Below are 24,769 nucleotides of genomic sequence, written 5' to 3'. Positions count from 1 at the left end.
AATCGTAAATGGGATTGTTTTAATTTCTTTCTGCTCCTTCCCTATTAGTGTATAGAAATGTAACAGATTTTTTGTATATTAATTTTGTATCCTGCAACATTACTGAATTCATTGATCAGTTCTAGTAGTTTTTTGGTGGAGTGTTTAGGATTTTCTATATGTAGTATCATGTTATCTGCAAATAGTGACAGCTTTACTTCTTACCTTTTTGGATGCTTTTTTCCCCTCTGTCTGTTTGTTGTGCCTAAAACTTCCAGTACTATTTGAATACTAGTGGTGAGACTGGGCATTCTTGTCTTGTTCCCGACCTGGTGGATAAAGCTCTGTTTTTCACCATCGAGCGTGATGTTAGCTGTGGGTTTTTCATCTATGGCCTTTCATTCTGTTGAGGTATATTCCCTTTAAACCTACTTTGTTGAGAGTTTTTATCATGTATGTTGTACTTTGTCAAGTGCTTTTTCTGTGTCTACTGAAATGATCTATGGTTTTTGTGTGATGTATCTTTCTCTTGTTAATGAGATAGACAATACGGACTTGTGAATATTAAACCATGCATGCATCCTTAGAATAAAGCTCACTTGATTATGTGAATGTTTTTTAAATATATTTTTGAATTTGATTAACCAATATTCTATGGCATCTATGTTCATGAGAGATAATGGCCTCTTTTTTCATAGTGCCTTTATCTGATGTTGGCTTCCTAGAATGATTTTGGAAGCTCCTTCCTCTTCTGTTTCTTAGAATACTTTAAGAAAAGTAGGTATTGACTCTTCTTTGAATGCCTAGAATTCTCCTGTGAAGCTGTCTGGTTCTGGACTTCTGTTCGTTGGGAGGTTTTGTTTACTGATTCAATTACATTGTTAGTAACTGGTCTGTTCAAATTTTATATTCCTTCCTTATTCAGTCACAGCAGGTTGTATTTCTAGGAATTTATCCATTTCTTCTAGTTTTTCCATTCTGTTAGCATATAATTTTTCATAATGTTAGAATTATTTTTATTTATGTGGTGTCAGTTATTTCTTCTTTTTTATTCCTGTTATTTTTTTGAGACCCCCTGCCCCTTTTTTGTGATGAATCTTGCTAAAGATTTATCAGTTTTATCTTTTCAAAGAACCATCTCCTGGTTTCATTGATCTGTTCTATTGTATTTAATCTGTATTTCATTTATTTATACTCTAATTTTTTTTTATTTCCTTCCTTCTACTAGCTTTGGGTTTGTTCTTTTAGGTTGTTTATTTACTTGAGATTTTTCTTCTTGTGGTAGGTCTCAATTGCTATAATCTTCCCTCTTGGGACAGCTTTTGCTGCATCCCTAAGTATTGGGTCATTGTGTTTTCATATCCATTTGTCTTCTTGTACTTTTAAAAAAAATTTCCTCTTGGATTTCTTAGTTGACCTATTCATTGTTTAGTAGCATGTTATTTAACATCAATGTGTTTCTGTTCTTTCCAGATTTTTTCTTGTGATTGATTTCCAGGTGCATACTATTGTGGCTGGAAAAGATGCATATGATTTCAATCTTCCTGAATTCGTTGGGACTTGTTTTGTGGCTGAATAGAAGATCTAGTCTAGAGAATGTTCTATGTACACTTGAGAAGAATGTATATTCCACTGTTTTAGGATGGAATGTTCTGAATATATCTTTTTGATCCATCTAGTCCAATGTATCATTCAAGGCCATGGTTTACTTGAATTTCTGTTTGTATGATCTAGCCATTGATGTAAGCAGGGTGTTAAAATCCCCTACTATTATTGTACAGCTATTGATTTTTCTTTATGTCTATTAGTAGTTGCTTAGGGATTTAGGTGTTCCTATGTTGAGTGCATAAATATTTTGCTATTGGTATATCTTCTTATTGAATTGTTCCCTATATGATTATGTAGTGCCTCTTTTTAATCTCTTGTTGTAGTATTTCCTTTAAAATCTGTTTTGTCTAAGTATTGCTATCCCACTTTGTTTTTTTTTTCCCCCACTTTCATTTGCATGGTAAATATTTCTATCTCTTCACTTTCAACCTGCATGTGTCTTTAGGTGTGAAATGAATCTCTTGTAAGCAGCATATAAATGGGTCTTACTTTTTTATCCATTCAATCACCCTATGTCTTTTTATTGGAGCATTTAGTCCATTTATATTCAAAGTAATGATTGATAAGTATGTACTTACTGACATTTTATTACTGGTTTTACATTTGTTGTAGTTCTTTCTTCTCTTGCTCTCATCTCTTGTCATTGATGGCTTTCTTTAGTGATATGCTTGGAGCCCTTTCTCTTTATTTTTGCATATTTGTTACAAGGTTTTGATTTGCACTATCATTAGGTTAATATACATATGCATACATAGATGCATACATCTTATGCGTGTAACAGTCTATATTACATTGATAGCCACTTAAGCATTCTAAAAGCACTAAATTTTTATCACTTCCCCCATGTTTTGTGCATATGATTTTAGAACTTATATCCTTTTGTATTGTGAATCCTTTGATTTTTATAAATACTTGATTTTATTGCTTTTGTGCTTAACCTCCATACTCGTTTTATAAGTAATTGATCTACTTTTATTATGTTTTATGTAACTGTGAATTCCCCCCCCCTAATTTTCTTAATCTTAATTATAATTTTCACTCAAAAAATTCCCTTTAATGTTTCCTATAAGCCTGGTTTAATGGTGATGAACTCCTTTAACTTGTTGTTTGTCTGGGGAACTCTCTCTCTCTCTCTCCCCTATTCTGGGTGATAGCCTTGCTGGATAGAGTCTTCTTGGTTGCAGGTATTTTCCTTTCAGCAACTTTGCAGGCCAGAAGGGGATTACATGATGTATTCAAAGTTTTTACTGAAAAATAAGCTGGTAGCCTTATGAGGTTTCCCTTGTATATAACTGTTTTCTTTTAAACTACTGCTCTTAAAATTCTTTATCATTAACTTTTGTATTTGTATTATTCTGTATCTTGGCGTAGACCTCTTGGATTGATTTGATGGGGGTTGTCTGTGCACTTTTCCTTGATTCTTCATGTTTCTTGTAGTCTTATATTGGTTCTGTAGTTTTGTGTGTTGTTTCTGAAGTAGTAGATGCCTCTTTAAATTGTTGGCAACTCTCTTCAGTTGGAATACTCTGTTCACTGATGCTGTTATTATCTGCAATTTTTCTCTGCCTTTGTGTGGGTATATCGGTTCTACTTTTCTTGCTCCCTCTTGTGGCAGAATTCTTAAACTTTTATGTCTTCTCTGGTTCTTACAACTCACCAGCTGACTATGGGACACCTCTTTTTTGTTTTTCAAAAGTTTGTTTTAATATCTTCTTTACCCATAGATCCCAGGGTATGGTACTCCAAGAGGCTTATGGGTGGACTTCCTGCTGAGCTAGTCTTTAATGAACTTCCTTGATCTTCCCCCTCCTTGCAGTCATGGAGGTCTGATCTCCGTCCTCAGATGCTGCTAGAGAGAAAGGATTTCTTCACTTGCCTTCTAAACTGCACCACTTGGTGTAGTGGGGGTACTCACTCACTGCTCTCCTCCTCTGTGGGAGAGATTGCTGTCACCTGGTAGTTCATGCAGTGTTGTGACAGTGGGGGAGAGGGGGGCGCGGGCAGTGGGAGATGTTCTTTTCTCTCTGCTACTCCAAACTGTTTCTTCTAATGAAGAACTGGAATCTCTTCAGGTAGAATGCACTTCTGAATTTTCTCTCTCAACCATGGATATCTGCCCAGGTCACTGCTCCCTAAGTTTTTTCCCACCATAACCAGAAGAGTTGGTATAGGTTTGTTGCTCTGTTTGTTCTATCCTATACTGAGGGCAGAGTGGTGGGAGAGACTCCTCTTGGGTATATTGTTTTATCCCACAGTTCCTTCCAAGGTGTTTTTGTTTGTGCATGGATGTCTAATTCTCCGTTGAGAAGGGGCGGTGAAAAGGAGGAATGTCTTATGTTTCCATGATGTTGACATTAGCATTATAATGTGATATTTTTATATCCCATACACTATGAAATATGACCATAATCAAGCTGGTTAATATATCCATCACCTCATATAATTAACACTTTTTCTTGTAACAATTAGGATTTACTGTTGGTAAATTTCTAGTATCCATGACCGTGTTATTAACCATAGTCACTTCTATGAGTTTGACTACTTAGATTCCACATATAAGTGATATCCTACAGTATTTGTTTTTATATATCGGGCTGCATTCACTTAGCATGATGTTGTCCAGCTTCATCCATGTTGTCACAAATGCCTGGATTTTCTTCCTTTTTAAAGGCTGGATGATATTCCATTGCATGTGTATGTGTGTGTTAAATCACATTTTTAATCCATTCACCTGTCAGTGAACATTTAGGTTGCTTCCATATCTTGGCTATTATAAATAATGTTGCAATGAACATGGGGAGGTGCAGCTACCTCTTCAAGATCCTGATTTTATTTTCTTTGGATATGAACACAAAAGAGATTACTCGATCATAGGGTAGTTATATTTTAAAATTTTTGAGGAAATTCCATACCATTTTCCACAGGGCTGTACCAGTTTACATTCTCACCAGCAAGGTACAAGTGTTCCTGTTTCTCCACATTCCCACATCCTCAACTTAAATATCCAAATATCATCCTGGTATATAATAGATACTTAACGTTTGAATGAATGTGTAGACAAAGGAATATTGTTAAATTTTCCACTCTGTGAAGCTGTTCTGGTGATGTTGCTATATTTTACAATATTAAAACATTGTTCTTAAAAATGTAACCTACAGAGCCTGTGCTGTATTTCTGAGGATACTTCATTTTCACCCCTAGAGGGAGCTCCAGCCTTCTCCAGAGGTCTCCTCAGTATTCCCCTCCAGGGTTTTCTTATTCCACCTCAAGAGAAGAAATTAATCTGTTAAGGGCAAAAACATTTACTGAACATGTTTCTAGTGTATGGATTTCTGTCTTGACCATACATCTACAGAAAGACTAGTTCAAAGAAATTGATCTTTGGAGCTGCCTCTCTTGGACCTGGAGTTGCTCAATGTAGTCATCCATTTAACACATATTATTTTACAGATAGCCAGGTGCTAGGCATAGTTCTAGCAGTAGTCAAGTGATTGGAGATCAGTGTTTTCTGAAGAACACACCCTGGTGTACTTTATCTTTTCTGCCTAAATACAAATGCCACCTCCTCAAGCTTGTGATCCGTAGCCTCTAAGTCTACAGGAGTCTAGGTCTAGGTCTCTACCACTCCAGCAAGAGTGGATTCTTTTTTTTTTTTTTTAATGTTTTATTTATTTGACAGAGAGAAATCACAAGTAGGCAGAGAGGCAGGCAGAGAGAGAGAGGAGGAAGCAGGCTCCCTGTGGAGCAGAGAGCCCGATGTGGGGCTCGATCCCAAGACTCTGAGATCATGACCTGAGCCGAAGGCAGAGGCCCTAACCCACTGAGCCACCCAAGCACTCCAAGAGTGGAATCTTTTTTTTTTTTTTTTTAAAGATTTTATTTGTTTATTTGACAGACAGAGATCACAAGTAGGCAGAGAGGCAGAGAGAGGAGGAAGCAGGCTCCCTACTGAGCAGAGAGCCTAATGTGGGACTTGATCCCAGAACTCCGGGATCGTGACCTGAGCCGAAGGCAGAGGCTTCAGCCCACTGAACCACCCAGGTGCCCCCAAGAGTAGATTCCTTTTTTTTAAAAAAATATTTTATTCATTTATTTGACAGACAGAGATCACAAACAGGCAGAGAGGCAGGCAGAGAGAGAGAGACGAAGGGAAGCAGGCTCCCAGCCAAGCAGAGAGCCTGATGCAGGACTTGATCCCAGGACTCCGGAACCATGACCCGAGCCGAAAGCAGAGGCTTTAACCCACTGAGCCACGCAGGCGCCTCCCAAGAGTGGATTCTTAAGTGTAAAGTGCCATTGTGTTTCCAGAGACCAACATCTCCCCACCACTGCCAATTTTGCCTGACTGATGCGGAATGGTCTAAGTGTGGGAATCTGATCAAACAAGCCCATCAACTAGGTCAGATCATTGATTAGCCATGTCTGAGAATTTTTCCTCAAAAGGACCAATCACTAACTGGGACCCAATAAATTCTCTCCCCCTTGGGATTTGACAGAGACCCAAAGAAAATTGGTCAGTCGGTGGTGGGGAGCTATTACTCTAAGTGAAGTCGATCCCTCAAGGAAGCCAAAACGTTCAATAAGCAGAAATGTGAGGGGATGAGCATAGTAACAGTACCTACATAATATAAAAGCTGAAGTATTAGGTGAGATAATACATGCTAAATATTTAGCCCAGTGTTAAAAAGTATGGCTCTTACCTTCCCTATTTCACAGAAGGGGAAACTGAGTATATTAGAGTTCTCCAGAGAAACAGAATCAATAGGGTATCTATCTACCTATTTATCTAGACAGATAAATATTTATTTCTATCTCAGATCTATCTCAGGTATATATAAATATTTAGAGACTTATTATAAGGAGTTGGCTCACATGATTATGGAAGCTGAGAAGTTCCATGATCTTCCTTCTGGAGACCCAGGGAAGCCAGTGGTACAGGTCCACTGGAGTCGACCATTGTCTCAGCTAGAAAACTGACAGAGGAAGTGAATTCTTCCTTAGGGAGAATGACCTGCTATATTTCATCTACTAATTCAAATTTCAGTTTTATCCAGAATAACGTTGAACCAAATATCTGGGTATCACATGGCCCAGCCAAATTAACCACAAAATTAACCATCACTGAAGCTCTGAGAGTTCAAGTAACTTGTCCATAAATAAGCAGAAAACAGGCTGCAGAACTGGGATTTGAGCTCAAGTTTCTAAATCAAATTAGTTCTCTGGGGCGAGGATGGGACGAGAGACAGGTGGAGTCACTGAGGTAGTTCAGGATTAATAGGTTTAGAGGATATCTAAATAAGATTCACACCTTTAATTGTAGAGATTCCTAATTCGTTGAGGAGGAATTTGACTACTGGAAATGGCTTAATTTCTAATCAATTCTGGAAAAGAGATTTTTTAGGGAAAAATAAAAAGGATAACAAATATTTGTATACTTTTGAAATTTATTTGAAAGATCATCTCAAATTTGTGAGGGGATCTATACAGTGTCAGCACTATTGGAAATACGTGCTGTATCTCAAAGTACTACCTTGAAGGACATTTACTTGGTCCTGCTTATGTACGTGTGTCTATACTCATTTACTGAACACTGAATGTGTTGAGATTCAATGATGAATAAGATACAATTTCTCCTCATGAAGTTTGTGATCCATTTGGGGAACAGATAGGTAAATAGTGAATTTTATTATATTGAGATTAGTATTATAATAAAATTCCTTCAAGTCATAAAATATTTGTATAGTAGTTAACATCAATCTGAATTTCTGGGGGGGACACAAGTTAGGTATAACTATAAATGAATAAATATATAAATCATTCTAAAAATTCATTATATATGGGAGTTTGACAGGGAAGTGATATTTGAATAAAGACTCCAAGTAGCCTAGTAAAGGTGTATACCAAAGATAAGGAGGTATTCAATAATGTTTCTTCTTTTTTTTTTTTTTTAAAGACACATTTATTCAGCGTCATGATCAGACTATTACATTTAGCAATCAACAGCATGGGTGCAAAAAAAAAAAAATCTACATTAAAACCCTTTGTTGGAATGCTTTACACTTTCCACAGAACAGAAACTAAAATAACCTGTTATACAATTAGTCACAAATACAGTCCTCGAGTTTTTTTGCCCATACACATGAGTATTGTCTAAAACATGTCTTCTTTGTAGCAGCTAGGCCCTGCCACCACTGTGCTTGGCTGAGTTCACAAATCTGTTGTAACCTGTAGCTTCCCTGTCACTACTCTGGCTCTCCTCTCCTGCTAAGCTTTGTTTCCTGGCAGTAACTAAAACCTTCTGCCACTGCCATAGCTGCTGCTGCTGCTGCTGGAACCACCAGAGCCACCTTGGTTTCGTGGTTTGGCGAAGTATTGGCCTCCACCACCATAAGGGCCAGAGCTTCTGCCTCCAAAATTGCCTCCTTTCATGGGTCCAAAATTTGAGGATTGATTGTTGTAATTGCCAAAATCATTATAGCTTCCGCCACCTCCAAAGTTGCTTCCATCATTACCAAATCCGTTATAGCCATCCCCACTGCCACCATATCCACCACCACCTCGACTGCCACCAAAGCCACCTCGACCACTGAAGGTTCCTCCACGACCAAAGTTGTCATTCCCACCAAAACCACCTCCACGACCACCACCAAAGTTTCCAGAACCACTTCGACCTCTTTGGCTGGATGAAGCACTAGCCATCTCTTGCTTAGAGAGCGCTTTCCTTACTTCACAGTTGTGGCCATTCACAGTATGGTATTTTTGAATGACAATCTTGTCTACAGAATCATGGTCATCAAATGTTACAAAAGCAAAACCCCTCTTTTTGCCACTGCCTCGGTCAGTCATGATCTCAATCACTTCGATTTTCCCATACTGTTCGAAATAATCTCTTAGATGATGTTCTTCAGTGTCTTCTTTAATGCCACCAACAAAAATCTTTTTCACAGTTAAGTGGGCACCAGGTCTTTGAGAATCTTCTCTTGAGACAGCCCTCTTTGGTTCCACAACTCTTCCATCCACCTTGTGTGGCCTTGCATTCATGGCTGCATCCACCTCCTCCACAGTGGCATAGGTGACAAACCCAAAGCCTCTGGAGCACTTGGTGTTCAGATCTCTCATTACCACACAGTTCGTAAGTGTTCCCCATTGCTCAAAATGGCTCCTCAGACTCTCATCGGTTGTTTCAAAGCTCAGACCTCCGATGAAGAGCTTCCGCAGCTGTTCAGGCTCTTTGGGAGACTCTGACTTAGACATGACGGCGGTGGGAGGGGAGACTTTAACGATGCTTACTCGGCGGCGTCCACAGGCAGAAAGGTTCAATAAAGTTTCTTAAAGGAACCAATGATATAGGGGATCCCAGTCTTTCTTAATGCCTGTATAATAGTGTGTATAAACATTAACCATCCTATTTAAATTAAGTCTACTTTGGTAGAGAAGCTCTGTTGAAGTTCCATTATAAAATAAGCACAGATGGCTAACTGAATGATTACTGAATGTAGCAGACACCACCAAATATAGACGAAATAATTCTATTGCTTGCACTCAAACTTTGGCAGTTATGATCAGGTCCCAGGAGCCTTGGATTCATACCCCCAGCCATTATGTTAAGTCATCTCTAAAGAATTCCTAGTATCAGGCCAGAAATATAAGGGACTTAACATGTTCCCAAGTTACATTTTCAGTGTTATTTCAAGATGAACTGCCCTTTGGTATAACTTTTCTGGGTATTCTCAGGTCCTTCCTCATGAAGTCACAGGACGAGACTAAAACGAGAGCTGGACCACTCTTTCCCTCTTTCTCCCTCGTTAAGCTTGGGCATCCCAGCAGCAGCCTAGCAGCTCCTGTCCTGACTTAGTCGAGGGGAGCCAGTTTCTCCAGCCGTGTCTCTGGACGTGCTGTATCAGTATCACCTACTTACCATGCAGATTCCTGGCTTCACTCAAAGAAAAAAAAAAAAAAAACCTTTGTAGGTGAGGTATGGAAGGTACAATTTTATCACCCACCCCCAGGTGATGGTGATTCTTATGTACCTTAAATCTCAAATCTTTTAAGAAAAAAGATGTTAGACTTTTCTGGGGTAGACAGCCAGCTATATCCGAGAAGCGGCTCGTTGCATCTGCCCTCTCCTCTTATAGCAACCCTGTAATGTGAATTTTATGAACCTTGTTTTATAAATGACGAGATGGTTATGACAGTTTCGCTGCTCTTAACATTCACACATAGCCTAAGGCCTTTAGAACCGGAGGGTCTAATTTGAGGGATGTGAAATGATTGAAATGACTTGCCTGCCGCGGAAGAGAATGGGAGGGCATGACAGAAATTCCTGGGGTGCCCAGGGCTTGAGATTGATCAGACTGCTAGCTCTTGGGAGGCAGTGTTTCTAAGTTTTATTTAAGAAATCCCTACACCTATCGTGGGGTTTCAACTCCTGACCAAGTGATCAAGAATCACGTGCTCTTCAGACTGAGTCAGCCAGATAGTCCTATTTTTTTGTTTTGTTTTGTTTTAAATTTTTTATTTTTTATAAACATATTTTTTTATACCCAGGGGTACAGGTCTGTGAATCGCAAGGTTTACACACTTCAAAGCACTCACCAAAGCACATACCCTCCCCAATGTCCATAACCCCACACCCCTTCTCCAAACCCCCCTCCCCCCAGCAACCCTCAGTTTGTTTTGTGAGATTAAGAGTCACTTATGGTTTGTCTCTCTCCCAATCCCATCTTGTTTCATTGATTCTTCTCCTACCCACTTAAGCCCCCATGTTGCATCACGACTTCCTCATATCAGGGAGATCATATGATTGTCTTTCTCTGCTTGACTTATTTCGCTAAGCATGATACGCTCTGGTTCCATCCATGTTGTCGCAAATGGCAAGATTTCATTTCTTTTGATGGCTGCATAGTATTCCATTGTGTATATATACCATATCTTCTTGGTCCATTCATCTGTTGATCAACATCTAGGTTCTTTCCATAGTTTGACTATTGTGGACATTGCTGCTATAAACATTCGGGTGCACGTGCCCCTTTGGATCACTACGTTTGTATCTTTAGGGTAAATACCCAGTAGTGCAATTCCTGGGTCATAGGGCAGTTCTATTTTCAACATTTTGAGGAACCTCCATGCTGTTTTCCAGAGTGGTTGCATGAGCTTGCATTCCCACCAACAGTGTAGGAGGGTTCCCCTTTCTCCGCATCCTCGCCAGCATCTGTCATTTCCTGACTTGTTGATTTTAGCCATTCTGACTGGTGTGAGGTGATATCTCATTGTGGTTTTGATTTGTATTTCCCTGATGCCGAGTGATATGGAGCACTTTTTCACGTGTCTGTTGGCCATCTGGATGTCTTCTTTGCAGAAATGTCTGTTCATGTCCTCTGCCTATTTCTTGATTGGATTATTTGTTCTTTGGCTGTTGAGTTTGCTAAGTTCTTTATAGATTCTGGACACTAGTCCTTTATCTGATATGTCGTTTGCAAATATCTTCTCCCATTCTGTCAGTTGTCTTTTGACTTTGTTAACTGTTTCCTTTGCTGTGCAAAAGCTTTTGATCCTGATGAAATCCCAATAGTTCATTTTTGCCCTTGCTTCCCTTGCCTTTGGCAATGTTCCTAGGAAGATGTTGCTGCGGCTGAGGTCGAAGAGGTTGCTGCCTGTGTTCTCCTCAAGGATTTTGATGGATTCCTTTCTCGCATTGAGGTCCTTCATCCATTTGGAGTCTATTTTCGTGTGTGGTGTAAGGAAATGGTCCAATTTCATTTTTCTGCATGTGGCTGTCCAATTTTCCCAACACCATTTATTGAAGAGGCTGTCTTTTTTTCATTGGACATTCTTTCCTGCTTTGTCGAAGATTAGTTGGCCATAGCATTGAGGGTCTATTTCTGGGCTCTCTATTCTGTTCCATTGATCTATGTGTCTGTTTTTGTGCCAGTACCATGCTGTCTTGATGATGACAGCTTTAGTAATAGAGCTTGACGTCCAGAATTGTGATGCCACCAACTTTGGCTTTCTTTTTCAATATCCCTTTGGCTATTCAAGGTCTTTTCTGGTTCCATATAAATTTTAGAATTATATGTTCCATTTCTTTGAAAAAGATGGATGGTACTTTGATAGGAATTGCATTAAATGTGTAGATTCCTTTAGGTAGCATAGACATTTTCACAATATTTATTCTTCCAATCCAGGAGCATGGAACATTTTTCCATTTCTTTGTGTCTTCCTCAATTTCTTTCATGAGTACTTTATAGTTTTCTGAGTATAGATTCTGTGTCTCTTTGGTTAGGTTTATTCCTAGGTATCTTATGGTTTGGGGTGCAAATGTAAATGGGATTGACTCCTTAATTTCTCTTTCTTCTGTCTTGTTGGTGGTGTAGAGAAATGCAACTGATTTCTGTGCATTGATTTTATATCCTGACACTTTACTGAATTCCTGTACAAGTTCTAGCAGTTTTGGAGTGGAGTCTTTTGGGTTTTCCACATATAGTATCATATCATCTGCAAAGAGTGATAGTTTGACTTCTTCTTTGCTGATTTGGATGCCTTTAATTTCCTTTTGTTGTCTGATTACTGAGGCTATGACTTCTAGTAATATGTTGAATAGCAGTGGTGATAATGGAAATCCCTGCCGTGTTCCTGACCTTAGAGGAAAAGCTTTCAGTTTTTCTCCATTGAGAATGATATTTGCGGTGGGTTTTTCATAGATGGCTTTGATGATATTGAGGTATGTGCCCTCTATCCCTACACTTTGAAGAGTTTTGATCAGGAAGGGATGCTGTACTTTGTCAAATGCTTTTTCAGCATCTATTGAGAGTATCATATGGTTCTTGTTCTTTCTTTTATTGATGTGTTGTATCACATTGACTGATTTGCGGATGTTGAACCAACCTTGCAGCCCTGGAATAAATCCCACTTGGTTGTGGTGAATAATCCTTTTAATGTACTGTTGAATCCTATTGGCTAGTATTTTGGTGAGAATTTTCGCATCTGTGTTCATCAAGGATATTGGTCTATAGCTCTCTTTTTTGATGGGATCCTTGTCTGGTTTTGGGATCAAGGTGATGCTGGCCTCATAAAATGAGTTTGGAAGTTTTCCTTCCATTTCTATTTTTTGGAACAGTTTCAGGAGAATAGGAATTAGTTCTTCTTTAAATGTTTGGTAGAATTCCCCCGGGAAGCCGTCTGGCCCTGGGCTTTTGTTTGTTTGGAGATTTTTAATGACTGTTTCAATCTCCTTACTGGTTATGGGTCTATTCAGGCTTTCTATTTCTTCGTGGTTCAGTTGTGTTAGTTTATATGTTCTAGGAATGCATCCATTTCTTCCAGATTGTCAAATTTGTTGGCGTAGAGTTGCTCATAGTATGTTCTTATGATAGTTTGTGTTTCTTTGGTGTTAGTTGTGATCTGTCCTCTTTCATTCATGATTTTATTTATTTGGGTCCTTTCTCTTTTCTTTTTGATAAGTCTGGCCAAGGGTTTATCAATTTTATTAATTCTTTCAAAGAACCATCTCCTAGTTTCGTTGATTTGCTCTATTGTTTTTTTTTTGGTTTCTATTTCATTGATTTCTGCTCTGATCTTTATGATTTCTCTTCTCCTGCTGGGCTTAGGGTTTTTTTCTTGTTCTTTCTCCAGCTCCTTTAGGTGTAGTGTTAGGTTGTGTACCTGACCTTTCTTGTTTCTTGAGAAAGGCTTGTACCACTATATATTTCCTTCTCAGGACTGCCTTTGTTGTGTCCCACAGATTTTGAACTGTTGTATTTTCATTATCATTTGTTTCCATGAATTTTTTAATTTCCCGGTTGACCCATTCATTCTTTAGAAGGATGCTGTTTAGTCTCCATGTATTTGGGTTCTTTCCAAACTTCCTCTTGTGGTTGAGTTCTAGCTTCAGAGCATTGTGGTCTGAAAATATGCAGGGAATGATCCCAATCTTTTGATACCAGTTGAGTCCTGATTTAGGACCGAGGATGTGATCTATTCTGGAGAATGTTCCATGTGCACTAGAGAAGAATGTGTATTCTGTTGCTTTAGGATGAAATATTCTGAATATATCTGTGATGTCTATCTGGTCCAGTGTGTCATTTAAGGCCTTTATTTCCTTGCTGATCTTTTGCTTGGATGATCTGTCCATTTCAGTGAGGGGAGTGTTAAAGTCCCCTACTATTATTGTATTATTGTTGATGTGTTTCTTTGATTTTGTTATTAATTGGTTTATATAGTTGGCTGCTCCCACGTTGGGGGCATAGATATTTAAAATTGTTAGATCTTCTTGTTGGCCAGACCCTTTGAGTATGATATAGTGTCCTTCCTCATCTCTTATTATAGTCTTTGGCTTAAAATCTAATTGATCTGATATAAGGATTGCGACTCCTGCTGTCTTCTGATGTCCATTAGCATGGTAAATTCTTTTCCACCCCCTCACTTTAAATCTGGAGGTGTCTTCGGGCTTAAAATGAGTTTCTTGGAGGCAACATATAGATGGGTTTTGTTTTTTTATCCATTCTGATAGCCTGTGTCTTTTGACAGGGGCATTTAGCCCATTAACATTCAGGGTAAGTATTGAGAGATATGAATTTAGTGCCATTGCATTGTCTGTAAGGTGAGTGTTACTGTATATTGTCTCTGTTCCTTACTGATCTACCACTTGTAGGCTCTCTCTTTGCTTAGAGGACCCCTTTCAATATTTCCTGTAGAGGTGGGTTGGTGTTTGCAAATTCTTTCAGTTTTTGTTTGTCCTGGAAGCTTTTAATCTCTCCTTCTATTTCCAATGATAGCGTAGCTGGATATAGTATTCTTGGCTGCATGTTTTTCTCATTTAGTGCTCTGAAAATATCATGCCAGCTCTTTCTGGCCTGCCAGGTCTCTGTGGATAAGTCAGCTGCCAATCTAATATTTTTACCATTGTAAGTTACAGACTTCTTTTCCTGGGCTGCTTTCAGGATTTTCTCTTTGTCACTAAGACTTGTAAATTTTACTATTAGGTGACGGGGTGTGGGCCTATTCTTATTGATTTTGAGGGGCGTTCTCTGAACCTCCTGAATTTTGATGCTCATTCCCTTTGCCATATTGGGGAAATTCTCCCCAATAATTCTCTCCAGTATACCTTCTGCTCCCCTCTCTCTTTCTTCTTCTTCTGGAATCCCAATTATTCTAATGTTGTTTCGTCTTATGGTGTCACTTATCTCTCGAATTCTCCCCTCGTGGTCCAGTAGCTTTTTGTCCCTCTTTTGCTCAGCTTCTTTATTCTCTGTCATTTTGTTTTCTATATCACTAATTCTTTCTTCTGCCTCATTTATCCTAGCAGTGAGAGCCTCCATTTTTGATTGCACCTCATTAATAGCTTTTTTGATTTCAACTTGGTTAGATTTTAGTTCTTTTATTTCTCCAGAAAGGGCTTTTATATCTCCGGAGAGGGTTTCTCTAATATCTTCCATGCCTTTTTCGAGCCCGGCTAGAACCTTGAGAATTGTCATTCTGAACTCTAGATCTGACATATTACCAATGTCTGTATTGGTTAGGTCCCTAGCCTTCGGTACTGCCTCTTGTTCTTTTTTTTGTGGTGAATTTTTCCGCCTTGTCATTTTGTCCAGATAAGAGTATATGAAGGAGCAAGTAAAATACTAAAAGGGTGGCAACAACCCCAGGAAAATATGCTTTAACCAAATCAGAAGAGATCCCAAATCATGACGGGGGAGAAAGGGGATAAAAAGAGGTTCAAAAAGAAAGAAAGAAAAAAAAAAAAAAGAAAAAATAAATAAAAGAAAAGAATTAAAAAGAAGAAAACGAATAAAGAAAAATATAAAAAGGAAAAAAATGTATATTAAACTAGGTAAAAAACGTTAAAAAAGAAAAGGGTAAAAGTTAAAAAAAATTTTAGCAGAAGAAGAGAAAAAAAAATGAAAAAGAAAAAATTAAATTAACTGCAAAACTAAAAAAATCACAGGGAGAAAGCCATGAGTTCCGTGCTTTGCTTTCTCCTCCTCTGGAATTCTGCTGCTCTCCTTGTTATTGAAACCGCACTCCTTGGTAGGTGAACTTGGTCTTGGCTGGATTTCTTGTTGTTCTTCTGGGGGAGGGGCCTGTTGTAGTGATTCTCAAGTGTCTTTGCCCCAGGCGGTATTGCACCGCCCTTAGCAGGGGCCGGGGTGAGTAATCCCCTTGGGTTTGCTTTCAGGAGGTTTTGTTCCCTGAGCGCTTTCCGTAGAGTTCCGGAGGACGGGAATACAAATGGCGGCCTCCTGGTCTCCGACCTGGAGGAGCCGAGAGCCCAGGTCCCCACTCCTCAGTGCGCCCTCAGAGAACAGCGCCCAGTTATTCCCGTCTGCCTGACCTCCGGCCGCGCTCCGAGCTCACCGAGCCTGCGATCGGTTCAAGGTAACACCGAGCTGCGAGCTTACTGTCGGCTCTGTCCCTGTAGCCGGCTTTCCCGTTCCAATACCCGCAAGCTCTGCGACACTCAGACACCCCCGATCCTTCTGTGACCCTGCGGGACCTGAGGCCACGCTGACCCCACGTGGGCTTCGCTCCGGTTTAGCCTCTGGAGCGATGTCCCTCAGCGGAACAGACTTTTAAAAGTCCTGATTTTGTGCGCGGTTGCTCCGCCGCTTGCTGGGAGCCGGCCCCTCCCCCCGGGATCTGTCTTCCCTTCGCTTTGGATTCACTTCTCCGCCGGTCCTACCTTTCAGAAAGTGGTTGTTTTTCTGTTTCCAGAATTGCTGTTCTTCTTCTCTTCGATCTGCCGATGGATTTTCAGGTGTTTGCAATCTTTAGATAAGCTATCTAGCTGATCTCCGGCTAGCTGAAGCAGTCTCAGCCTGCTACTTCTCCGCCATCTTGACTCCTCCTATTTTTTGTTTGTTTTTAACCTTTCTTTTTTCCCATAAAAAGAATGACGCATTTATAGGGAATATATAGAAATGTGACTTGAAAAATGAAAGTTAAGAGTTTGAAAGTCCTCACTAGGAGGCTTGAAATAAAATTTGGTACATGACTATAGAATTTATGTAGCCATTAAGATTGAAATAAATATATGTGTATTAATACAAGGAGAGCTTTTAAGCCATATAAGGTAAAAATCAAGTATCAGAACATTACTATGGTATGCCACGTATGCTTAAAATCCAAGATGCATGTATACATGAGTACACATGTACGTAAGGTATAGAAGTGTATAGAAAGTAGAAGGGCCTAGCCAGACTTATCAAAAAGAAAAGAGAAATGACCCAAATAAAATCACAAATGCTTTTCAGTCTCAGCCTGTTCCCCAAACTGGGGAACACCGAGGCTGGTGGCTAGAGACATTTATAGCTTGCCTTTTGGTCCTAAGCAGCATTTAAATATGTTGATCTGGTAGCAAACTTTAAACACCATGGAATTTTACATAAAACTATTCAGGTGTGGCTTTTCTCTCTCCCTCATGTCTACTGAAATACAACTGATATTATCCTGTAAGTTCAAGGTATACAACATGTTGACTTGATACATATTGCAAAATGATTACCGTGTTAACATTAGCTAACATCTCCATCCTGTTGTATAATTACCATCACTTTTTTGTGGTGAGAACATTTAAGATCTACTCTTTTAACAAATTTCAAGCATATAATGCATTATTATTATTAATGATAATCCCAACAGTGTACATTAGATCGCCAGAATTTATTCATTTTCTAACTGGAAGCCTGTATCTTTTGACCAACATCTCTCTATTTCCTCCACCTCTCAGCCCCTGGTAACTACTATTCTACTCCGTTTCTAGGAGTTTGGATTTTTTAGATTCCACATATAAGTGATATCACACAGCATTTAATTTTGTGTGTCTGACTTATTTCCTTTAGCATAATGTCCTCAAGTTCTAACTATGTGGTTGCAAGTGGCCTGGTTTCTTTCTTATGGCTGAATAACAATCCATGGTGTAAATGTGTGTGCATATATATGCATATATATATATTTGTGTATTTGTAGCTGTTGTTAATAATGTTAGAGTGAGCATTGTGTTGCAGCAGATACCTCATTGATATCCTGTTTTCATTTCATTTTGGCATATATCCAGAAGTGGGATTGTTGAATTAGATATATGTAGTTTTATTTTTAGTTTTTGGAGGAAACTTTATACTGTTTTCCATAGTGGCTGTATCAATTTACATTCCTACCAACAGGGCGTACATTTTCCCTTTTGTCCCCCCCATACTTACCAACACTTATCTTTTGGAGTCTAGCCATTCAAACATGTGTGAGATGTGGTTTGGACTTGCATTTCTCTGATAGTGATATCAAGGACCTTTTCATGTCACTCTTGGCTATTTGGATGTCAAATCAGATCCACTGCCCAGTTTTGTTCTTATCAGACTTTTTTGCTATTGAGTTGTGTGAATTCTTTATATATTTTGGATAGTAATCCCTAATCAGATCTATAGTTTACAAATATTTTCTCCCATTCCATAAGTTACATTTTCTTTTTTTTTTTCTTGTTTAGACTTTTTAGTTTCTTAGAGAACCACATATTTATTATGCTTTTGGTGCTTGTGTTTTTGGTGTCATTTATTTTTAAGATGTTATTGATTTATTTGAGAGAGAGAGAGAGTGAGAGCATGAGAGGGGAGAGGTCAGACAGAGAAGTAGACTTCCTGCTGATCAGGGAGCCCAATGCGGGACTCCATTCTGGGACTCCGGGATCATGACCTGAGTCAAAGGCAGTTGCTTAACCGACTGAGGCACCCCAGGTGCCCCGCTTTTGATATCATATCAAAAAAATTGTCAATGAGCTTCTTTCCTGTTTTCTTTTAGTAGTTTTTTGTGGTTTCAGTTCTTATGCTTAAATCTCTAATCCATTTTAAGTTCATTTTTGTCAGTGGGTAAGATAGGGGTTGAATTTCATTTTTCTGCACATAGGCTTCCAGCAACTTCTTTGAAGAGGCTTTTTCACATTGAGTGTTCTTGGTTTTCTTGTCAAATTGTAGTTGATTCCTTTGGGGGTGGGTGGGTATTTCTGGGCTCTTGATTCTGTTCCATTGGTCTCTATTTATTTTTATGCCAGTACCATACTGTTTTGATTACTGTGGTTTTGTAGTGTAGTAAGAAATCAGGAGGTGTGATGCCTTCAGCTCTGTGGAATCTAGTAAAGTTGAATTCAGAGAAGCAGAAAGTAGAATGATAGTTACCAGAGGTGGGGAGGTATTGGTCAAAATGTATAAATTTGTTATGTAACATGAGTACTTTCTAGACTTCTAATGTATAGCATGGTGACTATAGTTAAAACTGTATTCTATATTGGAAATTTACTAAGAGTAGATTTCAGGTGCTCTCTCTCTCTCTCTCTCTCTCTCTCTCACACACACACACACACACACACACACAACAATGTGAGAAGCTATATACGTAAAATTTTATTAAGAAATTTTTGTCTCTCTGGGGCACCTGAGTGGCTCAGTGGGTTAAAGCCTCTGCCTTCGGCTTAAGTCATGATCCCAGGGTCCTGGGATCGAGCCCCACATCAGGCTCTCTGCTTGGCAGGGAGCCTGCTTCCTCCTCTCTCTCTGCCTGCCTCTCTGCCTACTTGTGATCTCTCTCTCTCTCTCTCTGTCAAATAAATAAAAAATATCTTTAAAAAAAAGAAATTTTTGTCTCTGTTCTTAGGGATATTGGTCTGCAAGGTTTTATTGTAATTTCATTGCCTAGTTCTAATATCAGTGTAATGCTGGCATTATAGATTGAACTGGGGAATAGTCCCTCCTTTTCAATTTTTGGTATAGTTTGTACAGAATTGATATTATTTTATCCTTAAAGGTTTGGTTAGAGTTCACCAGGGAAACTTTATGCCTAGAGCTTTTTTTGTGGAAGGATTTCAAACTATATATTCAATTTCTTTAAGAGCTAAAGAGCTAGGGGCACCTGGGTGGCTCATTCAGTTAAGTGTCCAACTCTTGATTTTGGCTCAGGTCATGATCTCAGTGTTGTGAGACTGAGAACCACATCAGGCCTTCTCTGGGGCATGGAGCTTGCTTAATATTCTTTCTCTCTCATCCTGTCTCCTCCCCCACCCCCAAAAAGAGATAAGAGAGAGAGACAGATAAAAAGCTACTCAGTTACTTTTTTTTGCAAGTTCTGATAATCTTTGTCATTCAGAGAACTTGTCCATTTTGTCGAAGTTTCCTTTGTTATTATAAAGTTATTTATAAAATATTTGTAAGCTATTATTATTCTTGTGATATTGGTAGCATCTGCAGTAATACCACCTCTGTCATTTCTGATAATAGTGATTTGTCTTCTCTCTTTTTGTCCTCCTGATCAGTCTAGCTAGCATTTATTAATTTTATTGTTATTCTCAAAAGCTAGCTTTTTTTTTTTAAGATTTTATTTATTTATTTGACAGACAGAGATCACAAGTAGGCAGAGAGGGGGAAGCAGGCTCCCTGTTGAGCAGAGAGCCCAATGTGGGGCTTGATCCCAGGACCCTGAGATCATGACCTGAGCCGAAGGCAGAGGCTTTAGCCCAATGAGACACTCAGGCGCCCCTCAAAAGCTAGCTTTTGTTTAATCCATTCTCTTAATTCTTTTTATGGTTTCCAATTCATTGAATTCCACTCATTCCTGTATTTATGTTGGATTTCATTTGTTGTTCTTTTTTCTCGTTTAAGGTAGAAGCTGAGGTCCCTAATTTCAGAACTTTCTTCTTTTCTAATATAGGTGTTTGATGCTATAAATTTCCATCTAGGTTCTGCTTTAGCTGTATCTTATTGAAGTCTTACACATCGTTTTTCATTTTCATTTATTGAATATACTTTCTAACTTCCTATTTATTTATTTATTTAGAGACCATGAGCATGGGTGGGGGAGGGACAAAGAGAGGGGGAGAGAAGGAGAATCTTAAGCAGGCTCTCGGACAGCATAGATCCCGATGCGGGGCTGGACCTCACAATCTGAGCTCATGAGTTCAGCTGAAATCAAGAGTTGGATGCTTAACTGACTGAGCCACACAGATGCCCCTCTAATTTCCTATATAATTGGTCTAGGAGTGTGTTATTTAGTTTACAGATATTTGGAGATTTTCTAGATATTATTCTGTTATAGATTTCTAATTTATTTATTTTTTGAATTTCTAATTTAATTCCCTCATATTTAGAGAATATACTTTGTATATTTTTTTTCTTAAGATTTTATTTATTTACTTGAGAGAGAGACAGTGAGAGAGAGCACATGAGCGAGGAGAAGGTCAGAGAAGCAGACTCCCCATGGAGCTGGGAGCCCGATGTGGGACTCCATCCCGGGACTCCAGGATCATGACCTGAGCTGAAGGCAGTCGTCCAACCAACTGAGCCACCCAGGCACCCGTATACTTTGTATATTTTGAAGTTATCTACATTTATTATAACTTATTACTGGGACAGACTATAGTCTATTTTGGTAAGGAATCCATGTGTTGTACCTGAGTTTTTGCATCTGAGAGACCACCAAGGAGCCAACACTGATGCAATCACAGGAGGGTTTATTCGACAAGCTTAAGCTTGGGCCCACGTATACCTGACACAGAGGAGTAGGGACTTGGACACAAGCTTAAGCTTGTCGAATAAACCCTCCTGTGATTGCATCAGTGTTGGCTCCTTCGTGGTCTTTCGGACACGAAAACTCAGTACAATACATGTGCACCAGAAAAGATCTTTTCTGCTGTTGTTTTGTGAAGTGTTCTATTAATATCAACTGAGTGAATTTGGTTAACAGTCTTGTTCAAGTGTTCTATATCCATAATGTGCCGTCAGGGTTCTCCAAAGAAAGAGAACCAAAAAGATATTTATACTTATTTATACTTATTGGAATTGACTCCTACAGTTAGAGGCCAAGAAGTCTTACTCTGTCTCTGTAAGCTGGAAAGCCAGGAAAGCTGATGGTATAGCTCAGTATAAGTCCTAAGGCTTGAGAAGAAGAGGGCTACAGATGAAAGTCTTGGTTTCTGAAGGCCCAAGAACTAGGAATTCTGATGTCTGGGGCAACAGAAGATGAACATCCTAGCTCAAGAAAAGAGGGAATTTACAGTTCTGCCACCTCTTTGTTCTGTTTGGGCACTCAAGGGATTAGATGCTGCCCATCCCTGTTGGTGAGATTTTCTTTACCAGTTTACTGATTCAAATGCTAATCTCTTATGTAAGCACTCTCACAGACACACCCAGAAATAATGATTTACCGGTCATCTGGTTATCACTTACCCCAGTATAAAAGGTATAAAAGTATTATATCTGCTGACTTTCTGTCTACTTGTTTTAGCAAATATCGAGAAGGGGGGCATTGAAATCTCTAACTGTAATTATAGACTTATCTAATTCTTCTTGTAATCCTATTATGTATTTTGAAGCTCTGTCACTAGGTCCATAAACATTTGGAATTTCTATGTTTTCCTAATTAATATTTTATCATTATGAAATTATCTTATCCCTGATGATGTATTTGATCTAAAATATACTTTGTCTAACATTAATATAACCATCCCAGCTTTCTTTCTTTCTTTCTTTCTTTTTAAAAAGATTTTATTTATTTATTTGACAGGCAGAGATCACAAGTAGGCAGAGAGGCAGACAGATAGAGAGGTGGAAGCAGGCTCCCTGCTGAGCAGAGAGCTCCATGCGGGGCTCAATCTCAGGACCCTGGGATCATGACCTGAGCTGAAAACAGAGGCTTTAACCCACTGAGCCACCCAGGTGCCCCTCCAGCTTTCTTTTGATAAATGTTATCATGATGTGTGTGCATTTCATTCTTTTTTGAAAAGATTTTATTTATTTATTTGACAGAGAGATCACAGGTAGGCAGAGAGGCAGTCAGAGGGAGAGGGGGAAGCAAGCTCCCTGCTAAGCAGAGAGCCCGATGTGGGCTGGATCCCAGGACCCTGAGATCATGACCTGAGCCACCCAGGTGCCCTTCATTCTTTTACTTTTAAGCCATACATGCTTTATTTAAAGTGACTTTCTTTTAGTCAGCATATAGATGGATTTGCTTTTTGTATCCAATTTGATAATATCTACCTTTTTGGAAGGTGTTTAGACCATTTATATTTAATGTGACTTTTGTTATGATTGGTTTTAAATTTACCAATTTAAATGAACATATTTGTTTTCTGTTTGTCTCATCTGTTCTTCCCCTTTTCCCACTTTTCTTCATTCTGTTTTATCCCTTTTATTATTTTGTTGACAATTACTCTTTATTGTGTTAATCCAGTGATTGCTCTTGATTTTGCATTATATATCTTTAATAATTCATAGCCTGCTGTCAATAAGTTTTATTCTTCAAGTATAGTAGAAGAACTTTACAATTGTATACAGCTATAAACAGCTATACAACCTTCCTGGCCTTTGTAATATTATTGTTATATAATTCTGTGTTTAAAAACCCAGAATATGTTGCTTTTATTTAAACAGTAAATTATATTTTAAAGAGATTGACTTAGTAAATACCTTTATAATTACCCACATAGCACTAGTCCATAGCACTTCATTCCTTTGTGTAGATTCACATTCCATCTGATATCACTTTTATCCTATCTAAAGCTTTTTCTTTAACATTTCTTACAGTGCAGGTTAGTTGGCAATGAATTATTTCAGCTTTTGTTTGTCTAATAAGTCTTTATTTCATCTTCATTTTTGAAATGTATTTTTGTTAGGTATAGAATCCTAGGGTGAGAGTATCTTTGAAGATAGATTCAAGAAAGTTGAATTTTTATTATCTTGGGTAAGTAAGAGTTCTGAGTTTCTGTTTGAGGCTAGGATTCAACTTAATTCACCAAATATTCATGAAATGTCTTGTCTACACTAGGCATTGTCTTAGGCTGGGAAATCAAAAAAGGAATAAACATACCCTCAGGAAATAAAAGTCTAGTTGAGGAGATGGATGCAAAAACAAATAATTACAGGGGGGTGGACTAAGTACAACATAAAGCAATGAACACAGGGACCATGAGAGCTCAGAAGAGAAGTCAGTGATCCCAGACTGCAGTTAGGAATGTCAGACCAGGACTCTACAGCCTCTTTTAGTTGTTTCAGGAGCAGTAGTGTTCAGCGTTTCAAGATCTTTAATATTACATTAGACTCTAGCATGCATGTGGTAGCCATGCTGCTTTGTTCTTGGTGATTCTAAGTGTGATTCCAAAGTTGACAGTCCTGGGAATACACTGAAAAGGGAGTGGAGAATTCCAAGTGGTGTTAGGTGTTGCTCTACCTTTGATGTGCCGTGTGACTTGAATACGTCTGTGGGTCTTTTGGCTTTCATCAAATGTCAATCTTAGGAATTCTAAGTCAACTTTAAATCAACTGTTGGATATTACTAGCAAAAGTCAGGAGATTTTCAGGGGAATGATGGGGGGTCAGAATTCTCTTCGTACAGAGTGAGATTCTTCTGAAATGTGGGTTGAAATTAGACTACACAGTGATGTATATTGTAGTCCTAGAAGACAACAGTAAGCAAGCTATGTTAAAATGTAAAAAAAAAAAAAAAAAAGTATTGTTGTATTCTACAATAAGCAATATTTATTCCTTCTCAAGTTGTTTCTTATAAAAGTAAAACACTGATTAGAGGAAAGTGGAGACAATTACTGTATTATTTCTTATTGCAGCTATAACAAAATACAACAAATTGAGTGGCATTAAGCAATACAAATTTATTACCTTATAATTCTAGAGATCAGAAGTTTGAAATCAATTTCACTGGGCTAAAGTCAAGGTGTTGGCAGGGCTGGTTTATTCTGAAGGCAAAATCCATTTCATTGCCTTTTTCAACTTCTAGTTGCCACCCATATTTCTTGGTTGTGATGCCTTTCCTCCATCTTCAAATTATCTCACTCCATTTTCTTCTGTCATCATATCACCTCCTCTGAGTCTACTCTCTTATCTCCCACTGATAGGGACCACTGTGGTTATGTACTGCCAACTCAGATAATGCAGGACAATCTCCCTATCTCAAGATCCTTAATTTAATCACACTGGTAAAATCCCTTTTCCCTTACAAGATAAAATACACAGCTTCTGGGGATCAGGATATGGTCATACTGGGGCCTTTTACTCAGCCTATAGAAGTATTATTTCTGTTTTTGAGTAATGACTTTAATATTTTTCAAACATTTATATAATTCTATTCTCTATGCATTGAAAAAAGTACTTTTTTGGGGGGGCACCTGGGTGGCTCAGGCAGTTAAGTGTCTGCCTTT

General features: G+C 38.6%; 1 pseudogene across 1 annotated transcript; it reads right to left on the bottom strand.

Moving 5' to 3' along the window:
• Positions 1-7,860: 7,860 nt before the first annotated feature.
• On the bottom strand, positions 7,861-8,910 carry LOC309859493 (heterogeneous nuclear ribonucleoprotein A1 pseudogene; annotated as a pseudogene). The gene has a single exon. The product of its transcript is annotated as a heterogeneous nuclear ribonucleoprotein A1 pseudogene (transcript).
• Positions 8,911-24,769: the final 15,859 nt, after the last annotated feature.

The sequence above is a fragment of the Mustela nivalis genome, assembly GCF_964662115.1.
Source record: "Mustela nivalis genome assembly, chromosome: 2".
Classification (NCBI taxonomy): Eukaryota; Metazoa; Chordata; class Mammalia; order Carnivora; family Mustelidae; genus Mustela; species Mustela nivalis.
This window is presented reverse-complemented; position numbering and strand designations above follow the sequence as displayed.